The sequence below is a fragment of the Rhipicephalus sanguineus genome, chromosome 10 (genome assembly GCF_013339695.2).
Source record: "Rhipicephalus sanguineus isolate Rsan-2018 chromosome 10, BIME_Rsan_1.4, whole genome shotgun sequence".
Lineage (NCBI taxonomy): Eukaryota > Metazoa > Arthropoda > Arachnida > Ixodida > Ixodidae > Rhipicephalus > Rhipicephalus sanguineus.
This window is the reverse complement of record NC_051185.1, coordinates 36,209,513-36,228,722: the sequence shown is the minus strand read 5'-3', so window position 1 is coordinate 36,228,722 and position 19,210 is coordinate 36,209,513. Positions and strand designations below refer to the sequence as shown.

General features: G+C 43.9%; 1 long non-coding RNA gene across 1 annotated transcript; it reads right to left on the bottom strand.

Annotated features, from left to right (window-relative positions):
* Positions 1-3,238: 3,238 nt before the first annotated feature.
* Positions 3,239-5,969, bottom strand: LOC125760092 (uncharacterized). Its single transcript, XR_007417756.1, has 3 exons — positions 5,735-5,969; positions 5,597-5,668; positions 3,239-3,604 (listed from the first exon to the last, which is right to left on the bottom strand). It is a non-coding gene; the product is annotated as an uncharacterized LOC125760092 (long non-coding RNA).
* Positions 5,970-19,210: the final 13,241 nt, after the last annotated feature.

Here is a 19,210-nt window from a genome sequence, read left to right as displayed (position 1 = left end):
TACTACTACGACGGTGACTACGCCACACGGTAGACTAAGAGAGCTTCTCTCAGCGGTAAAAAGGACATGAAAGCTCCAGCAGGCACGTGGTGTGGCGCGAGCCAATGGGGCCCTGAACTAAGGGCTCCACCCGACGAGGACGATCTTTTAGGTCTGCATAAATAAAAGTTTTCTCTCTCTCTCTCTCCGAGAGTGGAGACAACTGCAAGCTTCAAGCCGCTCCAAAATACGGCTTGTCGCAGGCTTGCTTCGAAGCCCGCGCTTTTCAGTTCGCCAGCGAAACAACTTAGCCGCTAAGGAGACCCGGCGGCTTTATCGAAGAAATAAGTGCGCCAGTTCGCAAGCTCTAAGTCTTGTACCCTTCAAGGGGATTAAGAACTGCTGATATGCCACGTGCCGCATTCACTATCCAGCCATTAAAGAAACACGACAAAGGCCTGCGGCAGAAGTTGAACCAAAACCCGCGACAGAAACAGGTCTTTGGTTCAATTAAATTACTCCTCTATAATATATGCAAGGACGAATGGAAGATTTTGACGAATATGAATTCGCCGGCAGTAGGTGGCCAAATCAATCTCTCCGGGTCAAGCGTTTATTCCTGCTGCCCACGAGGCTTGTGCACTTCCTCCGCTTCCTCTTCTTGGGCAGTGGTGTTGGACACCACCGCTACACGCCTGTCGCCGTCCGGGACGACCTCCGTCGCGTTCAGGGCCGAAATCTGTCCAGCCGTAACGAATGCGTTCTCGGCGGTGACGGCGCTGGTGGTGGTAGTCAGGCGGACGGTACGCACGAATGTGAACCGTATGGCGGTTGGAAAAGTCTCGCTACCAGGACGACTGCGAAACGTTATATATTTACTTATTCAAAGCATCCCTAGTAGCCATAAACGTGATGGTGTTGAGGCGAAAGCCTTAGATGCCTCCATAATGAAAATTCAACACATGGAAAGGGACAGGGAAAAAGACGAGACAGGATGAAGTGCTGACTTCCAGGAAATAGCTTCATTCGAAAGACATCTCGCTAATATGTACCCTCCTAGCTCACGCGTGCGCGTCGAGTGGCCGAAAAGTGTACAGTCATGCCGAGGCATCATCAACTAGAGCTACGCTCTGCTACCTTGATGCCTGCGTTGCCGCACCAGCTCCCAACACGTACTAACACGCCCGGCTGCATACCTTAACGAGTGACATGCCTCATCAAACGCGACAATTAACGGTCGGCGTCAACACGAGTGATGCGAAAATTAATAACGTGATTATGTTCCCATATGACGTCACAGATTGCCAAAACGTGTCACGTGACATAGTGACGTCATCGCATGACGAAGTCGCTTGCTCAAACGTGGGCCGATCAGGGAGGCAATGCAAAACCAGGCGAGATGCAAAAAGCTTTCAATGCCTCTAATCCTGACAACGTTAGGTGCACAAAGCACCAACATTAAGGTTGGTGTCACTTCAGCAGCAGCTGCGAACTTAGATCATAAGGGCGAGGTCGCGAGAGCTGGCACGCGCGCTGTCACGACAGACGTCAGTAGACGGCTCGTGTAAGTGCTGTGCTCTCACCGCTTACTTTGCCTTGAGACGACAGACAGCACGAATACCGTTTCGCTCCCTGGAGCGGCCGCATTCGCTTGAACAAGCATTTTCTAGAGTTAGGCGAGGTCGGATGCAAAAGAGTTAGCTCATAGCCTTACTTTCTATAACATTCCTTTTGTTGTTGTCGCAAAATCACAGCTTCGCCCTCGAAGCGAAGCTGTGGTTTTTTTCATCCCGTCTTGTTCACGCACTTAAAAATCCGTTGTTGTGCTATTAAGGATATGAAAGCGTGTATCGAAGGAAGGGGGGAAGGGTGTTGAGTTAGTCACACATTACCTTTATAATACAGTATAAACAAACATGTGCATATAGCAACACCACAATACAACAGGACATCTAGACTGTAAAGCCGAAGTAAGCAAAGGTTTATAAACACCTTGAGCATTTACAGAAAAATAGTATGCAGTCACAGTAAGAGCGAACAAACAGTAGAGGCAGAATAGATAACAAAATTAGGAAATACGGAGGCACAAGATCGAATCAGCTGCGCGAGAGAGGATGGGTTGGAGGTTATAGGGAGATGCCTTCGTCCTGCGGAGGACATAGCAGGCTAGGGATGAGGATGCATTGAACACTTACACAGAAGTCATGTGAAAATAAAGAGCCAATCTGATGTAATTCAGGGTTTGAATTCAAAGTACGATAATATTGTGAGACACGTCGTAATGGGGGACTTCGGATTACTTTCAATAGCCTGTGGTTCAAAGATCCCGGATGTTCTTGCACTTTACCTCCGCCAAAATGCAGCTTGCGTGCTAATTTATGCCCGGCCCTTATGAAAATGTGAGACGAGTTCAAAAAGAAAGTCTAATGACTTCTGACATTTCAGTCATTTGACACTCTAATGTGTCCCTTTAGAATTTTGTAATGTATTTGAAATGCCATTCAAAAACATATTGGCCGATCATTCTGATGCGTATTAACATGTGATAGTCTGATGCGGATTAACATGTGATAGTCCGATGCGTATTAACATGTGATAGTCTAGTGAGCATGAAGCGACCTTTGACATCAACACTCATTTGATTCTCTAATGTATTTCTTCAGAATTCTTTTAATGTACTCATAATGTCATTCAAAAACATATTGGCCACCGTCATTCTAATGTGTCCTTATGAGTGACTTTCTTGTGAGTATGAAACATCCTGTTTGCAATGACCCTCGGCCAAGCTTGTGCTTCGTGGCCAATGACATTCATAACATTCCTGAAACAGAACTATTACAGTGCATGATAAGATTTATGATATGTCCGGATGATAGTACGGAATCACATATTAGTTGTGCCTGACAATGTGTTTGCTGGTTGATACACATGCAGCCAAGCATCATACAAAAGTGCATGTATGCACCTTCTACGACACTTGTGCTGTACAAAGACATTTCTCAACAAAAGAAAATGGATAAAAACATTTATTGACTGGGAAACATGCAGGGGTTAAATGAAAGAAAAATATGGTGTACACCTGTCATATCTTCGTTTCGTTTAATCTGTCTACTTAACATTGATGACAGATTGCTTTTGATGCGCAGGGTCCTTGTAGGGAATCCATGTATGTGTATCCATGCATGTGTATCCTGCACGAAAGATCGCAGTAAATATATAAGAGTTGCAAAGAAAACTTTACCCAACACATCGTGCACCTTAGAACACTTAGATGTACTGCCAAGGCCCCGTGCAGGTAGTTGACAAAAAGCACTTTTGTGAAGTTAGAGTTAGTCAAAATTGCATCTTATATCGCATTTCCAATAGAAACTTTCAGCAAATCCTGTAAGAAAACAGGAAAACAACACAGAAGGTCAAGTCCAGCATCAAGTATACATTAATGGAGTTACGTCTAGGGTCTTGTTTCTTTGATCTTAGAATTCCCTCAAAAAAGTTGCAATAGGTTCATGAGCAGGCGCAACATGTCGAAGCTCTTTGTAAAGATTGAAACAAATGCCTACCATAAAATATAAGCTCGACCAGGCTCACAGGTAGAACGCTCCCATCTTCGTCTGCAAGCTGTCGTCTGCTTCAGTTCCACGAACAGGTGAGATCACCGGGTACATATGTTAAGGATACCATAAAACATTCATGAGTTGGCGCACCACACAGACCTTACAGCTCACACACAATACATACAATGTATTCAGGCAAGTCTATGTTTATATACCAGCAAGGGCCTTGAATGATGGACTCAGATTGCGCTATAAGAACAAGTATAACCTGAGCAATGGCTCATGGCAGACAACTGTAATGGTGCCATTGCAAGCCGAATTTTCAGAAACTTATGTACTTAGTAAACACTATGTGGTTGGAGAACGCAGATTACGATATAGGTCATTTAAATGACGAAAATTACATCAGCTCTGCTACACAATATAAAATGCATAAATTGATAAAATAAGAGTATGTGTGGCCCATGTGCACACTCCATAATGCCGAGCTTTACATATTGTATTATATGATGAATTTGAGCCGTTTAGGAAAGTAATTCTAGTCGTGTTAAAGCCAATCAATGCCTGGAATATCGGTTTGAATTTGTAGTGCTGCAAGCCATAAAAAAAAAAAAAACCGTTAACCACTTTTGTCAGCCTTCTCTAAACTTCTGCACACATAGTTACATATGAGAATTTAGATTTGTTTCCCATAATAATTACTTCATAAAATTAAAGTAGCACTCTCACAATGAATGCTACGTCTTAGTCGCACAACCTGCAAATAAGAGCGCTTTTTCAGTTTCATGCTGCCTTAAGAAAAGCTCACAAAAGAAACATGAACTTTAGATAAGCACATAATTGAGGTGTGCTTTTGCCACCCCAGCACAGTGGATAAAAAGCTCTTGGAACAGTGCTGCTTAACCATTACAACAACTTCTGTTAATATAAACCAGTATGCTTCAGGAAACAATATAACGACGGGAAAAATATTTCACATCATTTTTCTCAAACACAAATATTGCAACAAAGGGCACCTTGCCAAACGCAACTGGCATATTTGTCTAGAATTGATAATTATATACATCTTGTGCTCTTTCAAATTACTGTACACATGGTGTTAGTACCAGAATATAACGTAATTCACTGACTTGTATTATCTTCAAGTGGGTTCACCCAACGCAAGTTCGTTTCTCGTAGCAACGACCTTGCACAGTCAGATTAAAATCCTAACCATAGTGCAACTAACTTCTAACAAAAACAAGCGCGGTGCAGTAGTCGCGGAGAAAGCCACAAACACACGCCACTGAAGAGCACCGCGCGCGCATGTGCAGCCGCAGCGTGTTTTTATATCTTCCTCCCCGCGTACTACATGCCAATTATTACTGAAGTTTCCTGAAAAGTTACTTCATTTGTACCTGCATCATGAGAAGGCTAGACGATGAACGTTATGTTTAAAGCAGTTCTATTTCCGAAGTGATAAGCCATCGTACAAGTAGCTTCAGGCGATGATCTCGTGCAGTATACAGCTGTAGTCGATTTCAATAACTTTCGACGACGCTAAGAAGTTTATTTACAGAATCACAACTCGGATACAAAAAATCTTGCAAATTATTCTTCCTTCGGTTTACGATCGCTTCTGAGCGGCGGAATGCCAAGAGCGGGCCACTTTCTCTCTCTCCTCGGTCGCGACCCGTCCCCTCTCCGGGAAAGAGCCATGCTCTCAGTCCTTCCCTCCTACCTCACCTCCCCCCTCCGGTCCCCTACGCCCAAAAGGGCGAGTGTTGCCCTCCCTGCGACACATACATCGCGCAGGCGTCCCCAAGGTCAACCAGTTCCCGAGTAGAGAAGCAGCAGCGGGAAGCGGGCGGGCCGAGCGACAGGCATTCTTGGAATCGAAAAACAGCCAAGGAAGAAGAGCGCCATGACAAGAAACGCTTGCGTTACAGAAGCGAGCGGAGTACCGCGCAAAGCAACGCGCCTTCATCCACCCGTTGCAGCTGTAGGTAGTGAACGCACATGGTGAGTGCTTCATACAACCGTATAAAGTGCACAGAAAGCATTGAGCACAGCGTAAAACATACCTGTCTATCATCCTTCCTCTGGCCATCATCCCCGCAGAGTGAACACACCGCCCAGACGATCACACTCGGTTCCTGCGTAAAAGACGTCATGTAATGAAGTAACCTAGCTGTGTAATTCAGAAATATTCTAGAACTTACCAAAATCAGGCATCCACTGTGCACTCTTCAGCTTTACAGTCCACAATGTACCGTACACTCGGCGACAGTCTTGTCAAAAGGCTGCTGTACGGCCGCACTCGCCTTCAGTCACGAGACTAGGACCTAGATCGTCTTGGAAGGTACACTTGACATTGAATCAAGTAACCAACGTGCATAATCGATAAACGTGGTAACGAAGCATTGCAGAACACAGCATGGCACACACACACAAAAACCGCGCGCATAGTGCACCCGTCAAACAACTAAAGCGCCCCCAAGGACAACTTTTCTTGGCAATGAAGGGAAGGCTAAGGGGGCGGAGCTACTGCACATGTACTGCTCCGCGAAATAGTCCGGTTCGGCGCGCGTTTCGAATTTAGTTTTGGTTTGTGAACCTTCCGTACCTCATGTGACGGCCATTTCATTGTTCGAGCGGCCGTCTCAGGCTTATACAGCCATTTGCTAGTGAAATTCGTCAGAAGCTCCCTAGGCGAGTCGTCGGGAAAGGTGGAGGGTGACGAGCGCTCACTTGAAGACGAAGGCGCTATTTTGACTGTGAGGTGCACGTAAAAGGTGCGACGTTTTCACAAGTGCAAAAACGCGAAATGACGCTGCATAAATCAAAACAAATATAAATATCTCCTTGGTGCGCGCTGACCCTCTCTTCAAACAGCGCTCCGTAGAAAATAAAGCAATGTTGTTGTTTTTATTTGTCACTGTACATAAAAAAAGTGTATTTATGGCTTTTTTTAACCCGTGTGTGCATGTTGGGAATGTGTTATGGCTGTTCGATTTGTTATACAACTATACATTTTGTTTTGTCAAAAGAAACGCTTTTTTGTTTCAAGTTACTGCCCTCTCCCGTGGATATAAAGAGGTAGGGATTATGATAGGAGGAGGGAATGGGTAGGGTGTGATAGGCGACACCCAACGTTGCACACAGAGGAGGTGAATGGGACAAGGAAGGAGTGAAGGGAGAGAGGAGTTGACGCCGTGGAGAACGGAAGAGAGTCGCGTGGAGACGACATTACGAGGAGGCGGGGCGGGAGAAGGATGTACGCGACGTTGGGCCAAATCGAACTTTGGTTGTCGGCTGCTTCTGACCAGCGTTGCAACAGCGAGGAGAGATAGAGACAGTAGTTTGAGGTTGGGAAAAACGCTTGTCCGCGCATCTTTGCAACCAACAACATTCTGTTTTGGACATATATGTAAGTGCACCATGCATAAGAACAGTCCCTAATTTTTATCACAACAATACGAACTTTTTTTCTGTACGTCACCCATTGTCCACAGTTCCAATTCTTCTCCGCCCCCCAAAATCCTTCGCGACGCCGTGCGGGTAATCCCCACTCTCCTCCGTTAACTTCTACTGGAAAAATGGGCAACACGGGCCCCTGAGCGAGTGTTCGCAGTGTCACTTGATCATATCTGTTCATATTTGCATATGTGATCGACTCATGCCTTTTAAAAATAAGGAAATGCTTACTTCTATTATACGGCAGGTAATATAATGAACATTGCTGGGGTCGTCAGCAATTCTTCGATCGCCGGTGCATGGGCGATATATGTAAAATATTTACGCATTCTACTGAAACACGATATTTGTGTATATTGCAACACAAATTGTTTATTGCTTGTAGTCTCTGAAAGACGACCTTGTCTATTGTGATAAACTGATTTTACGGTGGCGATTAAGGCTTTTTAACTTCTTTGTTGTGATGCGCGTTTTGACATTAGGAACGGCAACTGAAAGTCTGAACACTTCAGTCACCAGAAATTAAAGTGCACATGGTCATTTGACTCTCCGATGTACACTTAATGTTAAACGACATTAGGCTTTGCGTGTCTAATGTCTGTCTAGTGACTCATTAGGAGCGCACCTAGTCGACACTAGACACTCAAGACTCATTTTCATAAGGGGGCACTGCATATCAAGGTATTCAGGTATTTAAATTTCACATTCTTCCACTTGGGTATAGCTAGATGGGTCCTCTTATTCAACGCGCGCAACGTTACCCATTCGCTGAGCTTCATAAATTGCTCTCATACAAGATCCTCCGCATAAAAATAACCTCCGCCAAGTTAGGCGTTGAATTCACTTCGTTGTGCAACGCGCATTTGACTGCTGCAGGGATGTGGAATGCTGGGTCATTACGCCGTCTTAGCGCTTCCGTATGTTTTAGAAGTCAAGCACAGTCCCAGTTTTCATGCTTCCTTACTACACATATACATTTATCGGAGGTTGCTTGCCTCGCCCCCTGCTTCTCCGAAGCAAGAGGCAAGGCAAGGGACCTCGATAAGTATACATCGAGGCAAGGAACCTCACTGTGAAGTATTGATAATCGCTGAAAGCAAAGCGGCGTCTTCAGCTCGTGCAAAAGTTCAAAGGCATATTTCACGCCTCATCTGATGACTCAATTTCAACTTAATGTTAACGTTGGGCAACAAGCCCTCATTTCAGCGGCTCGGTGCGCCTAATGGGTTGAATCGAAGGAGTAGAACGATGGTGTTTAAGAAATGGGAAAGCATTTGTTTTGCCCGCCCCTACCAGCTGTGCAGCAGCTACATGTCTGTGAGCTTCCGTAGGAATCACACTCACGCGTGCGGGCGTCGAGAATGTGTGTGCGAAATTACGAAATACGCACCAAGTGCCGCGGCAAAGTTCCAACTGCTCTTTCGTAAGAGACCCTCCTACACCGAAGAAATTGAAGATGAGAACCCGATGGCTGCTTCAGGCGGAATGACCTCGATATCGAGCCAAGAATCTAAAGCCTGCTAACGCCATCTTTACCAGCAGCGAGTGGCATAAATCTATCGAGTTGCACAAAAGCAAGCTTTAGAACGAGTCGTGTACTACATACACTTGAACAATTATATAGTGTAGGCTGCTCACGTGAATGACCTACCCCATATAATTGTTCATGTTTCGCTAGAGCAAATTTACATTTGATGATGAACGATACATTGGCAATGAAAAATCTAACAGTAACAATCTAACATTGGTAATAAATCTATCAGACTATCCAACAGTAATCTCTATGCATATAGCCCCGAAATTGGTGCATTAAGATGTGTTGCTTAAAGCTTACGGAAAATATCTTTATTCGTTTAGCGGCCGTCGCCTAATTGTATGCATAAGCAATGCCACGCTACCTATCAGTGCATAAAACACTCCGTTCTATTCGGAATTTCTTACGTGCCATGCGCAGCTTACGTAATTTTGAGTGCACTTTCCAAACATAGTTACACGAGCAGCGAGGAGAATTTGGACCTTTCTTAACACAATTGCTCTCATGCAATAATAACAATATCTCTAGTTTTCCGTCGCAAATACACGATATAATTATGAGGCACTCCAAATTCATTTTGGCCACCTGGGGTTCTTTAACTGCGTCCTAATATAACTTTATGGGTGTTCTTGCATTTTGCCTCCATCGAAAGGCGGAAGTCACGGCCGATAATCGAACCCGTGAGCTCGAGTCGCGGAATCGTGGCAACTCATTCGGATAAGGTACTACGGTGGGCACACAGTGAATCGAAAGTTGTGCGGTGTTTGCTTAGTAACGTGTTTCCTCTGTATACAGATGCATTTATATGTGCTCTAAAGCCGCAGCTTGATCTCTCTCTTGGCTCTGACATAATGGGTACTTTGAAACTCAAGTCTCAGTGGCTGTGTTCCTTGAGAATTGCCACAAATGTCGAAAGCTACATGTCTGAAACTTCGAAAATTTGAAACTTTATTCATTCCACCATTCATCATTTGGGATGCTGAGGGCCGTGGTCATAAAGCCTCTTCACGGGATTGACTAGGACCACGACCTCGTAAAAATGGCAGGGATAGGCACGCGTACAGGACAAACAATAAAACAACGTGCAGAGTGAAAATACAACATATCTAGTTCAAATTACATCGAAAAGAAATAGCTCAATGAAAATTTTAAAGAGAAAATACGCAAACAGCCCCTGCGTTTAGAATTTGGGAAAACCAAAACCTGAGTGACATCGTTAGTAATCATATCACGCAAATCACACAACACAATGACGTGAAATTCTAACCCTAACCAGACTGCATATATATATATATATATATATATATATATATATATATATATATATATATATATATATATATATATATATATACATGCACATACATACACACACCAAAAGCAATGCAAGTGAAACCGAGAGAAATAAATCGGCAAGAAAATGTGTCAACTTTAATTTGATAATGACATAAAATTCAATGAAACCATAAAATCGAAAAAGACAAAATATAAAACAATATGTAAGCCAAAAAATATTTTAGCAATATTTTCATATTGTTGAGTTAGGCAAAACGGCAAGAGAAAGCGCAGCATTTCTTTGCGATATTGAGTGCGCGTGCGTGGAAGAAACCACGTGTGAACATGACGAGTGTTCTAAAAAGGGTCCGATCAAGTGTGCCCAAAAAGTTATCACTTTTAGTCCTGCGTGGTAGCGTTTCATAAGACTTGTGTAATGGTAATCTGGTAGGGTTATTAGGTTCATTTCATCAAAGAGTGCGGACGTGTGACTTCCATGCGGAACATCTGCAATGGCGCGAACTGCCCTTTTCTGTATTACATGCAATTTATGAATGTTCGTTAAAGTTGTCGTACCCCAAACCAGATGGCATTAGTTTATGTGCAATAGAAACAAGGATTTCGTAGATGAGAAGTTTAACTTTTTTAGCAAGCAGAAAACGCACCCTCGACAAAATTCCGGTTATCCTGGACACACTCGAAGACGGTTTTTCAATGTGTGCATTCCATGACATATGCTCATCGAAAATTACACCCAGGCATTTATTACGTGGTACTATCTGAAGCTCCGAGGTGCCTAGCGTTAAGAGTGCATGCAAAAGGGAATGGTTATTTCTAGGCCTAAAGTAAACAGCTTTTTTTTTCAAAGTGTTTAATTTTAAAGAATTAATGCATGTCCAAGAAGCTAACTTTAATAATACCTGGTTCGCGTCATTGATGAGATCTTCATAGTGCTGCGCAGCGAGAAATAACGTTGTGTCGTCCGCGTATATAACACACTTCATAGAGGCGTCAATGTGTACAATATCATACATATATGCAGAATAAAAGAGGTCCCAGTATACTACCTTGGGGCACACCTGCTGAAATTGCTTGTAAATTGGAGGTGTGACTGTTGATGACCACCACCTGGGGCCGATACTTTAAGTAAGATTCAATTACCCTTAGAAAGGCACCTCGGAATCCGTGTTGATTGCATTTCTGTAAAACTGCAACATGATTTAGGGTGTCGAAAGCCCTGAGCAATCTATAAATATACCAATTGTGTGAAATTCGCGTTCAAAAGCATCTAATATGAATTCTTCCTGCTCTAGGAGAGCATGCTCGGTTGTGCGGCTTTTAGTGAAACCGAATTGCGAGGAAGTGATAATATGTTTGGGTACTGCGAGCTCCGGATACAATAGCGGGAACTTGAAACACATCATGGTGGCGGTGATTTATACACCACCTATTTCGCAATACTCACGTTGATGTAGTCGTCGTCGGCGTGGCCGTGATGATCGTCGAAAGTGTCACCTCAGCCTCCGGCGTGGAGACAGCGACGCAGACACCTTCGACAACGCTCAAGTAGGAACCTTCGCACCGGCAGACGCCGTCCACGCAAACGGCCTCGCCCTGGCAAGAAGATGAATTGTTGCATGCGGCGCCCACGTGACCTGCCGCGGGTCCCTGAGGTGCGGGGTGTACTGCGAAGAACAAAAGAGTAGCGACAAGTGCCTCAGTGTTGCAAAACGAGAAGCGTCGGCTGACTTGGACTTTCATGCATAGTTGCACTGTGTAAGAGAGCTCTACTCGGGGACAACATTTCTTGACAGTACTGTGGAAGCTACAGAACCAAAACGCATGTCTACTAGCGCGCCGAAAAATAGTACCTAAGCGTATTAAAATTTCTCTCATTTCCCTTGCTGAAATAAATACCGCTTTAGTGATTATGAGACTCAAACAGTTACAGGAAGTCGTAGGTAAAACATAATTATTGTTCGCTTTACAAGAATGTCTCCCTTTAATTTTTATCTTAAAGGGGTCATGAGCACCCCTTGGGCTTGTTGAAAAAACACATCCTGCGGAAAGCTGACACGGCTATGAACTGCTCTGCCAAATATTACAGTCGTGCGCCCCGCGTAAAGGCCACAAGCGGAGCGCGAAGTTGCCGTTTCCTCAGGCGCCCTCTTTTCAAACAGAGGCCGGTTCTCACTCTCGTCGGTGGGCGGGGCGTCTGCACGTTGACGTCGAGGATCTGCCAGTTTACGTCGCAAGAGACATAGCATGCTTATTGGCCGATAGCCGACGTAAATCGAGAGCGGCGGTCTGATCAGATGCGCTTCTTGCCGCGGGGTGCCGCCACTTGCCGGCGCCGCACTCCTCAGTACACGGTAGCCGCACTCGCGCAAGCGAATCACAGCGAGAGAGCGATCGCGTTTCATGACGCGCGCTGACGTAACTTCTTTCCCCCGTGCCATCCCTCCCTGTCTAGCTTCCAGTGCGCTCGTCGGCACGAGAAAAGAGAGAAAGCGCTGGGAGCGTGCGCCAAACCCCCGTAACTCCGCCGATTCTTGACGGATTCGAGAAATATTTGCGGCAATCGATTCGGGAGGCAGTAAACTCCGATACTGAGGTCATTAGATCATTACTTGGAAAAGTGGTTCATGACCCCTTCAAGACAGTGCCACGTTTTCTGTACGTCGTGCTTCCAAACGCAATCTCGCCCCTTTAGTTCTCCAAGAAACATATGCGCGTGACATGACACTAAAATGTACACTGAACAATCCAAATGTTCTCTCGGGAAGCCAACTAGCAACCCTAGACGAGGCCCCGCGAACCGCGGCTGCCATTGGGGCACTACCGGAGGGCACCACCCAAGATTGATCAATGCAGGCTTGATGATGATTATGATAATGTTGATGATGATCACTATCCTCTTCCACATGGCACTCGCCCCCAAAGGGAGAAGGGCCAAGAACCGGGTGGCAGGATGTTTAAGGTTACGACCTATGAAGCTAAAGAAAAAACACTGGCAATTGAGACAAAGAACAAAAATAAAACAACGAGTAAATTATTTGGTCGTACTGTGGAATGTGAGAAATGTCGAAGATAATTTGGAACCAAGAATATGAAGAAATATAGATCGACTAACATCGTAATCTTTTTGTTTCACCTATGAAATCAAACACAGCGGTGCACGCATTCCTGTCGCTATAACCTAATGTAGTGCCTATAAATCATCAAATCACTGCTACATTTATTGGTAATTCTATCTTCTGTAGTGGCACTACAAGGTCTTTTGTAGATTATATTATTGGCTATAGAATAAAACGAAATGGTCTGTTGTCTCGACTCCGTTGCAAAAAGCTGGGCATAAAGCCCTGCTTTATGTAGTAATAATTCAATTGCGAAGTTCTACAACGTAATCTAGTGTAAAAAACTTGTAACTACCGAGGTAGACATCACTGTTTATTCCAGCAATATTTCAGATGTCCGAAGCCTTTCAATTTGTCCAATGATAATTTGCCTATTTCACTTTTCAAACAAGCTTTTCTAAAGCTTAATGCTGTAGCGTAAGCCGCATCTGGTAAAACGATGAGTGGTCCCCTCAGATATTGCGGCTAATGATTCCGCGATTTCATTCAAATATACTCCGCGGTGACCGGGTGCCCATAGCAACTTTTGGTAAGTTTGCCGGTATTAGATTTATTTATTTATTTATTTATTTATTTATTTATTTATTTATTTATTTATTTATTTATTTAATCATACTGCCAATCCCAAGAGGGATTATTGCAGGGAGGGCAAGAATATACAGTACATAAATACAGTCAAAAAGCGAAATTATACAGGCACACACATTTTTGAAATTCTGGGAAAGTAACACAATGCTATATAAAAAAAGAAAGAAAGAAACATGCAACACTACAGAGTCAACAGTACACCATTGGAAACCAAGCATACACAAAACGCAGTGGGTGCGATATATGATAATAGGTTACAGATTTTTTTTAATACATGTGGTATTCAATTTTTAAAAAGAGTAAATGATTTAACATACGATAATAAGGATTAGTAGAATTCGTTACACAATGCAATAAGGCCACAGAGTCATATTTGCGACGCGATTAAGTGAAACTCATAAGACTGCAAAAAAGTTTCTAACGTGGGACTAAGTACAATATGAGAGGGTAGGTTGTTCCATTCTGTAGTTGCGAGTGGAAAGAATGAAAATCTGAAGCATTTGGTACTAAAACGGTAGTTTTGTAAGGTGTGGGGATATTTGTGCCTGGTCTGTCTTGTTTCAAATTTGGACAGGTAGCGGGAGCTATCTATAGACAGCATGTTATGCATAAGCTGATAAATTACTTTCATACGAGCTAGTTTGGCACGATTTTCTAGAGTTAGTAGTCCGGCTCTGTTGATTAGTTGTGATGGTGAGGAAGTTAGGTTATACTCATTGTAAATAAATCTGATTGCCTTTCTCTGTACTCTCTCTAACATTTTTATTAGTTTATTAGTATGTGGAAACCAGGAGACGTTAGCATATTCTAGGATAGGTCTAACAATTGTAGTATACGCAAGAAGCTTAGTTTCAGGTGTAGAATGACGGAGGCGCCTTCGAAGGAAGAAAAGTCTTTTTAAAGCTTTAGATGTTATAGCACTAACATGAGAGTTCCACCTGAGGTTATCTGATATTACCAGGCCGAGATATTTATAATCATTAACCGTTGTTAATGGAGTGTTGTCCACTGACTACGGGTATACCGAGGTGTTCTGTTTTCTAGTGATGCGCATGACGGCTGATTTGCTAACATTAAGAGTCATTTGCCAGTTATAGCACCACTGTGTTATTGATTCCAGCGCATGACTTAATGTCTCGTGATCGTCGGGTGAATTAATTTCTTGATAGATTATACAATCGTCAGCGAATAGTCTTATGTTAGTATTGACAATACCAGGTAGATCGTTAATGAATATTAGAAATAACATAGGGGCAAGGACACTACCTTGCGGAACACCGGAGGTGACCTTTGTAACTTCTGAAAACTCGTGGTTTACTTCGACGAACTGTGTCCTGTTACAGAGATAGTTATTAACCCATTCTGTGATTGGTCCGTCGCCTATTGTAAATTGAAGCTTTCTAATCAATTTTGCATGGGATACTCTGTCGAATGCTTTAGAGAAGTCAAGTAGGATTAGGTCTATTTGCTTTTGGTGGTCGATGCTTAAGGATAGGTCATGTATGAGTTCTAATAATTGCGTAACTGTAGAAAGCCCTCGGCGGAATCCATGTTGAGAAGATGCTAATACATTGTTTTGTTCGAGGTATACAGTTATGTGTTTGAGAATGATATGTTCGAGAATTTTACATACAGTGCTTGTTAGTGAGATGGGTTGGTAGTTACTGGCATCAGCTTTGTTACCCGATTTATATACAGGGATTATCTTAGCTTTTTTCCAGTCGATAGGGAGAGAACAAGTTAATAAAGATTTATTGAAGATGAGACACAGGTACTTTGCTAGCCATTCTGCATATCGTGTTAGAAATTGATTTGGGATATTGTCCGGTCCTGCTCCTTTTCTTGGATCAAGGTTAAGTAGTAATGTAAGTACTCCGGCCTCGTCTACTGTAATTGGCTCAATTTTACTACTGCAGGATGTCAAGACATCCGGTGTGCTTCCGTTATCAGTAGTGAAGACCGATTGGAAGTACGAGTTTAGTGAGTTAGCTCTATGTTTACTTTCTTCAGGCGTTATTGGGCTGGTAGTATCATTTTTGGGGTTTAGGTAGTTCCAAAACTTTTGAGAGGAATTTCTCAGAAAATTGGGAAGTGAATGCCTAAAATAGGTATCCTTTGCCTTCTTTATTTTATATTTTAAGTTACTGATGCTTTCATTGAGAGTGGTACTGGTTACCTGGTTTGGATGTTTTTTAAGTGATTTTCTGAGGCGTTTCACTTTTCGTTTCAGGTGAATTATATCTCGATTTATCCACGGGTTGTGTTTATTCGTTCTTTTTGTTTTAATCGGCACAAAGTTACGGATGCAAAACGATGAAATCACTTTGAATCGCTGCCACAGTGTTTCAATGTCGGTGTTTATATCGTCTGCTAGTTCCTTGAAGGAAGAGAATTCAAAACTTAGGTGATCTAGTATGCTGGTGTCATCGGCTGCATTGAAGTTGAAAAAGGTAGTTGTGTATTTACGGGAACTAGTTTTGTACTCTGTTGGGATACTGCAGAACGCTATTTTGTGGTCTGCCAATCCGTCAAGAAGGAGAGTTTTTGTTGAGTCCACATCAAAGTGGTCACTTAGAAACACCAAGTCTAGCAAAGCAGAGCTAGAGCCAATTACGCGAGTAGGTTGATCTATTATTTGGGTCAGGTTAAAAGACAGCATTATATCGAAAATTACGTCAGACAGTTTTGAGCGATAGGTCATAGTGCGCCAGTCGATATCAGGTAGGTTAAAGTCAACAAGTAATATTAATCTAGTCCCTTTCAGATGACAAAGTATGTACGTGTGCAAAGATGTTAAGATATCTATATTTGACGATGGGCTATGATAGACACAACCAACGACGATCTGGTGGGAAGGATAATGCAATCGACAAAAAATCGCCTCAACGCCATTGACATCGGGAAGAACAGTGAACGGAATTTTGTTTTTTATCAGTATAGCCACCCCTCCACCGCGTGTTGGCCTGTCTTTGCGTATGACAGAGTATTCTGGTACAGCTATTTCGAAATCTTTCACATCATTGTTTAGCCATGTTTCCGTGATAGCTAGGAAATCTGGATTGGTAGCGAGAAGAAAGGATTCAAGTAAGGTTAGCTTATGCAGTAGGCTACGCACATTAACGTTCGCGAAAGTTATTTCTGCTGCTGGTGTGTCGGGCGAGGCCTGAGGCGGGATGCCCGTGACTCGGTTCTGTCGTTTTTTTCACTTGTCGCTTGAAAGGCAGGTGTTATTTGGGCAATGGTGTTCATTTCCTCATCCCATTTAAATAAATCTCCATTTATACGCAATTTATCAAAATTTAAAGCTACCTTATCACCGGCATCTTTTCTAGACTTGGCGGCATTCCATAGCTTTTTTCTAATCTCTCGCACTCGGGTAGAAAAATCTTCGCTCATAGAGTAGGATGTGCCCTTAAGTTTGTAGCAATTTTTCAAAATTTTCATTTTGTCTCTGCAGTCGACAAGTTTAAAAATGATAGGCCTGCATTTATTAGACGTATGTTTGCCTATGCGATGAATTCTTTCAATAGCTACGGGATTGATCTGAAGGGAATCCTTTAAAACATTTTTGCAAACTAGTTCTTCGAGCGAGTCGCTGTTTTCTTGGGTGTTTTCTGGGACACCGTGCAGAATTAAGTTTGATCGTCTGGAGCGATTTTCCAGATCGTCAATTTTCAATTCGAGGGATCTGACAACTTTGTGAAGGTTGTTAACATGGTCTACGCATGACGAGACCTTGTTTTGCAGAACTGTTAGTTCTTCTAATTTTCTTTCTATGGATTTAAGCCGCTCTTCTTTGATTTCTTTCAAATCATCGGCTATTTGCTGAAGCTGCCTGGAAAGCTGGGAAACATCCGGACCAGGGTTCGTTTCAATATCGCCAGCTAGCAATAGCAGCTTTATCAAGGATACGGATAGATCGTAAAACACTGGGCACAGGAGCCGAGGGCACGGCAACACAATTAAGCAAATATTGTCTGAACGAAAGCATTTGCCGTAGCGCCTACCCACCTGTAACCAGTAGATAAACGGGTTAGACTGCATGCCGACAGTGTCGCCGTGCCCTATGGCTCCCGTGTGGTGTCGTCCGGACTTTATGCGCTCTGTGTCGGGCTCCAGCGCCATCTTCAGGTCCCAATGGGTCGTGCAGGTAGACGCTGATGCCGTTCCAAGTTGGTTGTCGAGCGGGCTCGTTTCTAGCAGTATAAACTGGCCACTTGTTGCAGGAAATCCCGGTTGACTGGGCAGATGTGCCTGACTGTTTGCGTCTGGCAGATTGGGGGCTTCATATCCTGCTGGTATCAGCAGCAGGATGACAGTCATCTGTAACCAGTAGATAAACGGGTTAGACTGCATGCCGACAGTGTCGCCGTGCCCTATGGCTCCCGTGTGGTGTCGTCCGGACTGTATGCGCTCTGTGTCGGGCTCCAGCGCCATCTTCAGGTCCCAATGGGTCGTGCAGGTAGACGCTGATGCCGTTCCAAGTTGGTTGTCGAGCGGGCTCGTTTCTAGCAGTATAAACTGGCCACTTATTGCAGGAAATCCCGGTTGACTGGGCAGATGTGCCTGACTGTTTGCGTCTGGCAGATTGGGGGCTTCATATCCTGCTGGTATCAGCAGCAGGATGACAGTCATCTGTAACCAGTAGATAAACGGGTTAGACTGCATGCCGACAGTGTCGCCGTGCCCTATGGCTCCCGTGTGGTGTTGTCCGGACTTTATGCGCTCTGTGTCGGGCTCCAGCGCCATCTTCAGGTCCCAATGGGTCGTGCAGGTAGACGCTGATGCCGTTCCAAGTTGGTTGTCGAGCGGGCTCGTTTCTAGCAGTATAAACTGGCCGCTTGTTGCAGGAAATCCCGGTTGACTGGGCAGATGTGCCTGGGTATCAGTAGTGTATTGCCTCCTGACCTGCTTTGCCATTCGGGCGCAAGCCCGTTCTGCGTGCCTTGTCCTATCCAGATGACGAAACATACTAGTTCGTCCTAAGTTTGTTGCCGCATAAAGTGCAGTACATACTGAGAGCTAAATGTAGTTGTCACTGCTGCTGATTCGCTTGAGGGAATTTTGTGTAGTGATAGCAAAATAGCCAATAATTCTGCAATGAATATAGGTGTATACCCTGGGAGTCGAATAAAAAAACACCATTCGAGAGAAAGCGAGAAGATGCCTGCCCTAGCCTTTTACTTTGATACTGATGCGTCAGTCGCCATTATGTTGGTTGTTACAGGGTGGGCAAGGTAATATTCATATTATTTGAATATCATAATGACACCTGTTGCGCATCAGAAGAGAAAGTATCATCAAATGCTATCTAAAGGTGTGAATTAAGTTCACTTATTGAGCCAATATGTTTGATTTTTACATTTAGTGGTTCTAGCAGCTCTTGTACGAATATAATCTGAGGGGTGTGTAGTCGCGACCATTGTTTTTCGGAAAAAATCGGGAAATTTGCACTAAGTCGAGAAAAGCTTGGCATCGTCGCTCCTAATCCCCGTCGACCGATACGTTTAGCTTCGAGATGCGCGGCTTCCTCCACGGGAGTACGCACTTTCTTCGAGCGCTCCATAGCTGTCTCGGCACGATAGGGAGCAGCCAGGCTATGCACGGTAGAGCAGAGGTTGCGCGCGATGGCTCCGTCGATGGGCGTGGCTTAGCTACTGCGCATGGGCGGCTTCGCCAGGGGGTAC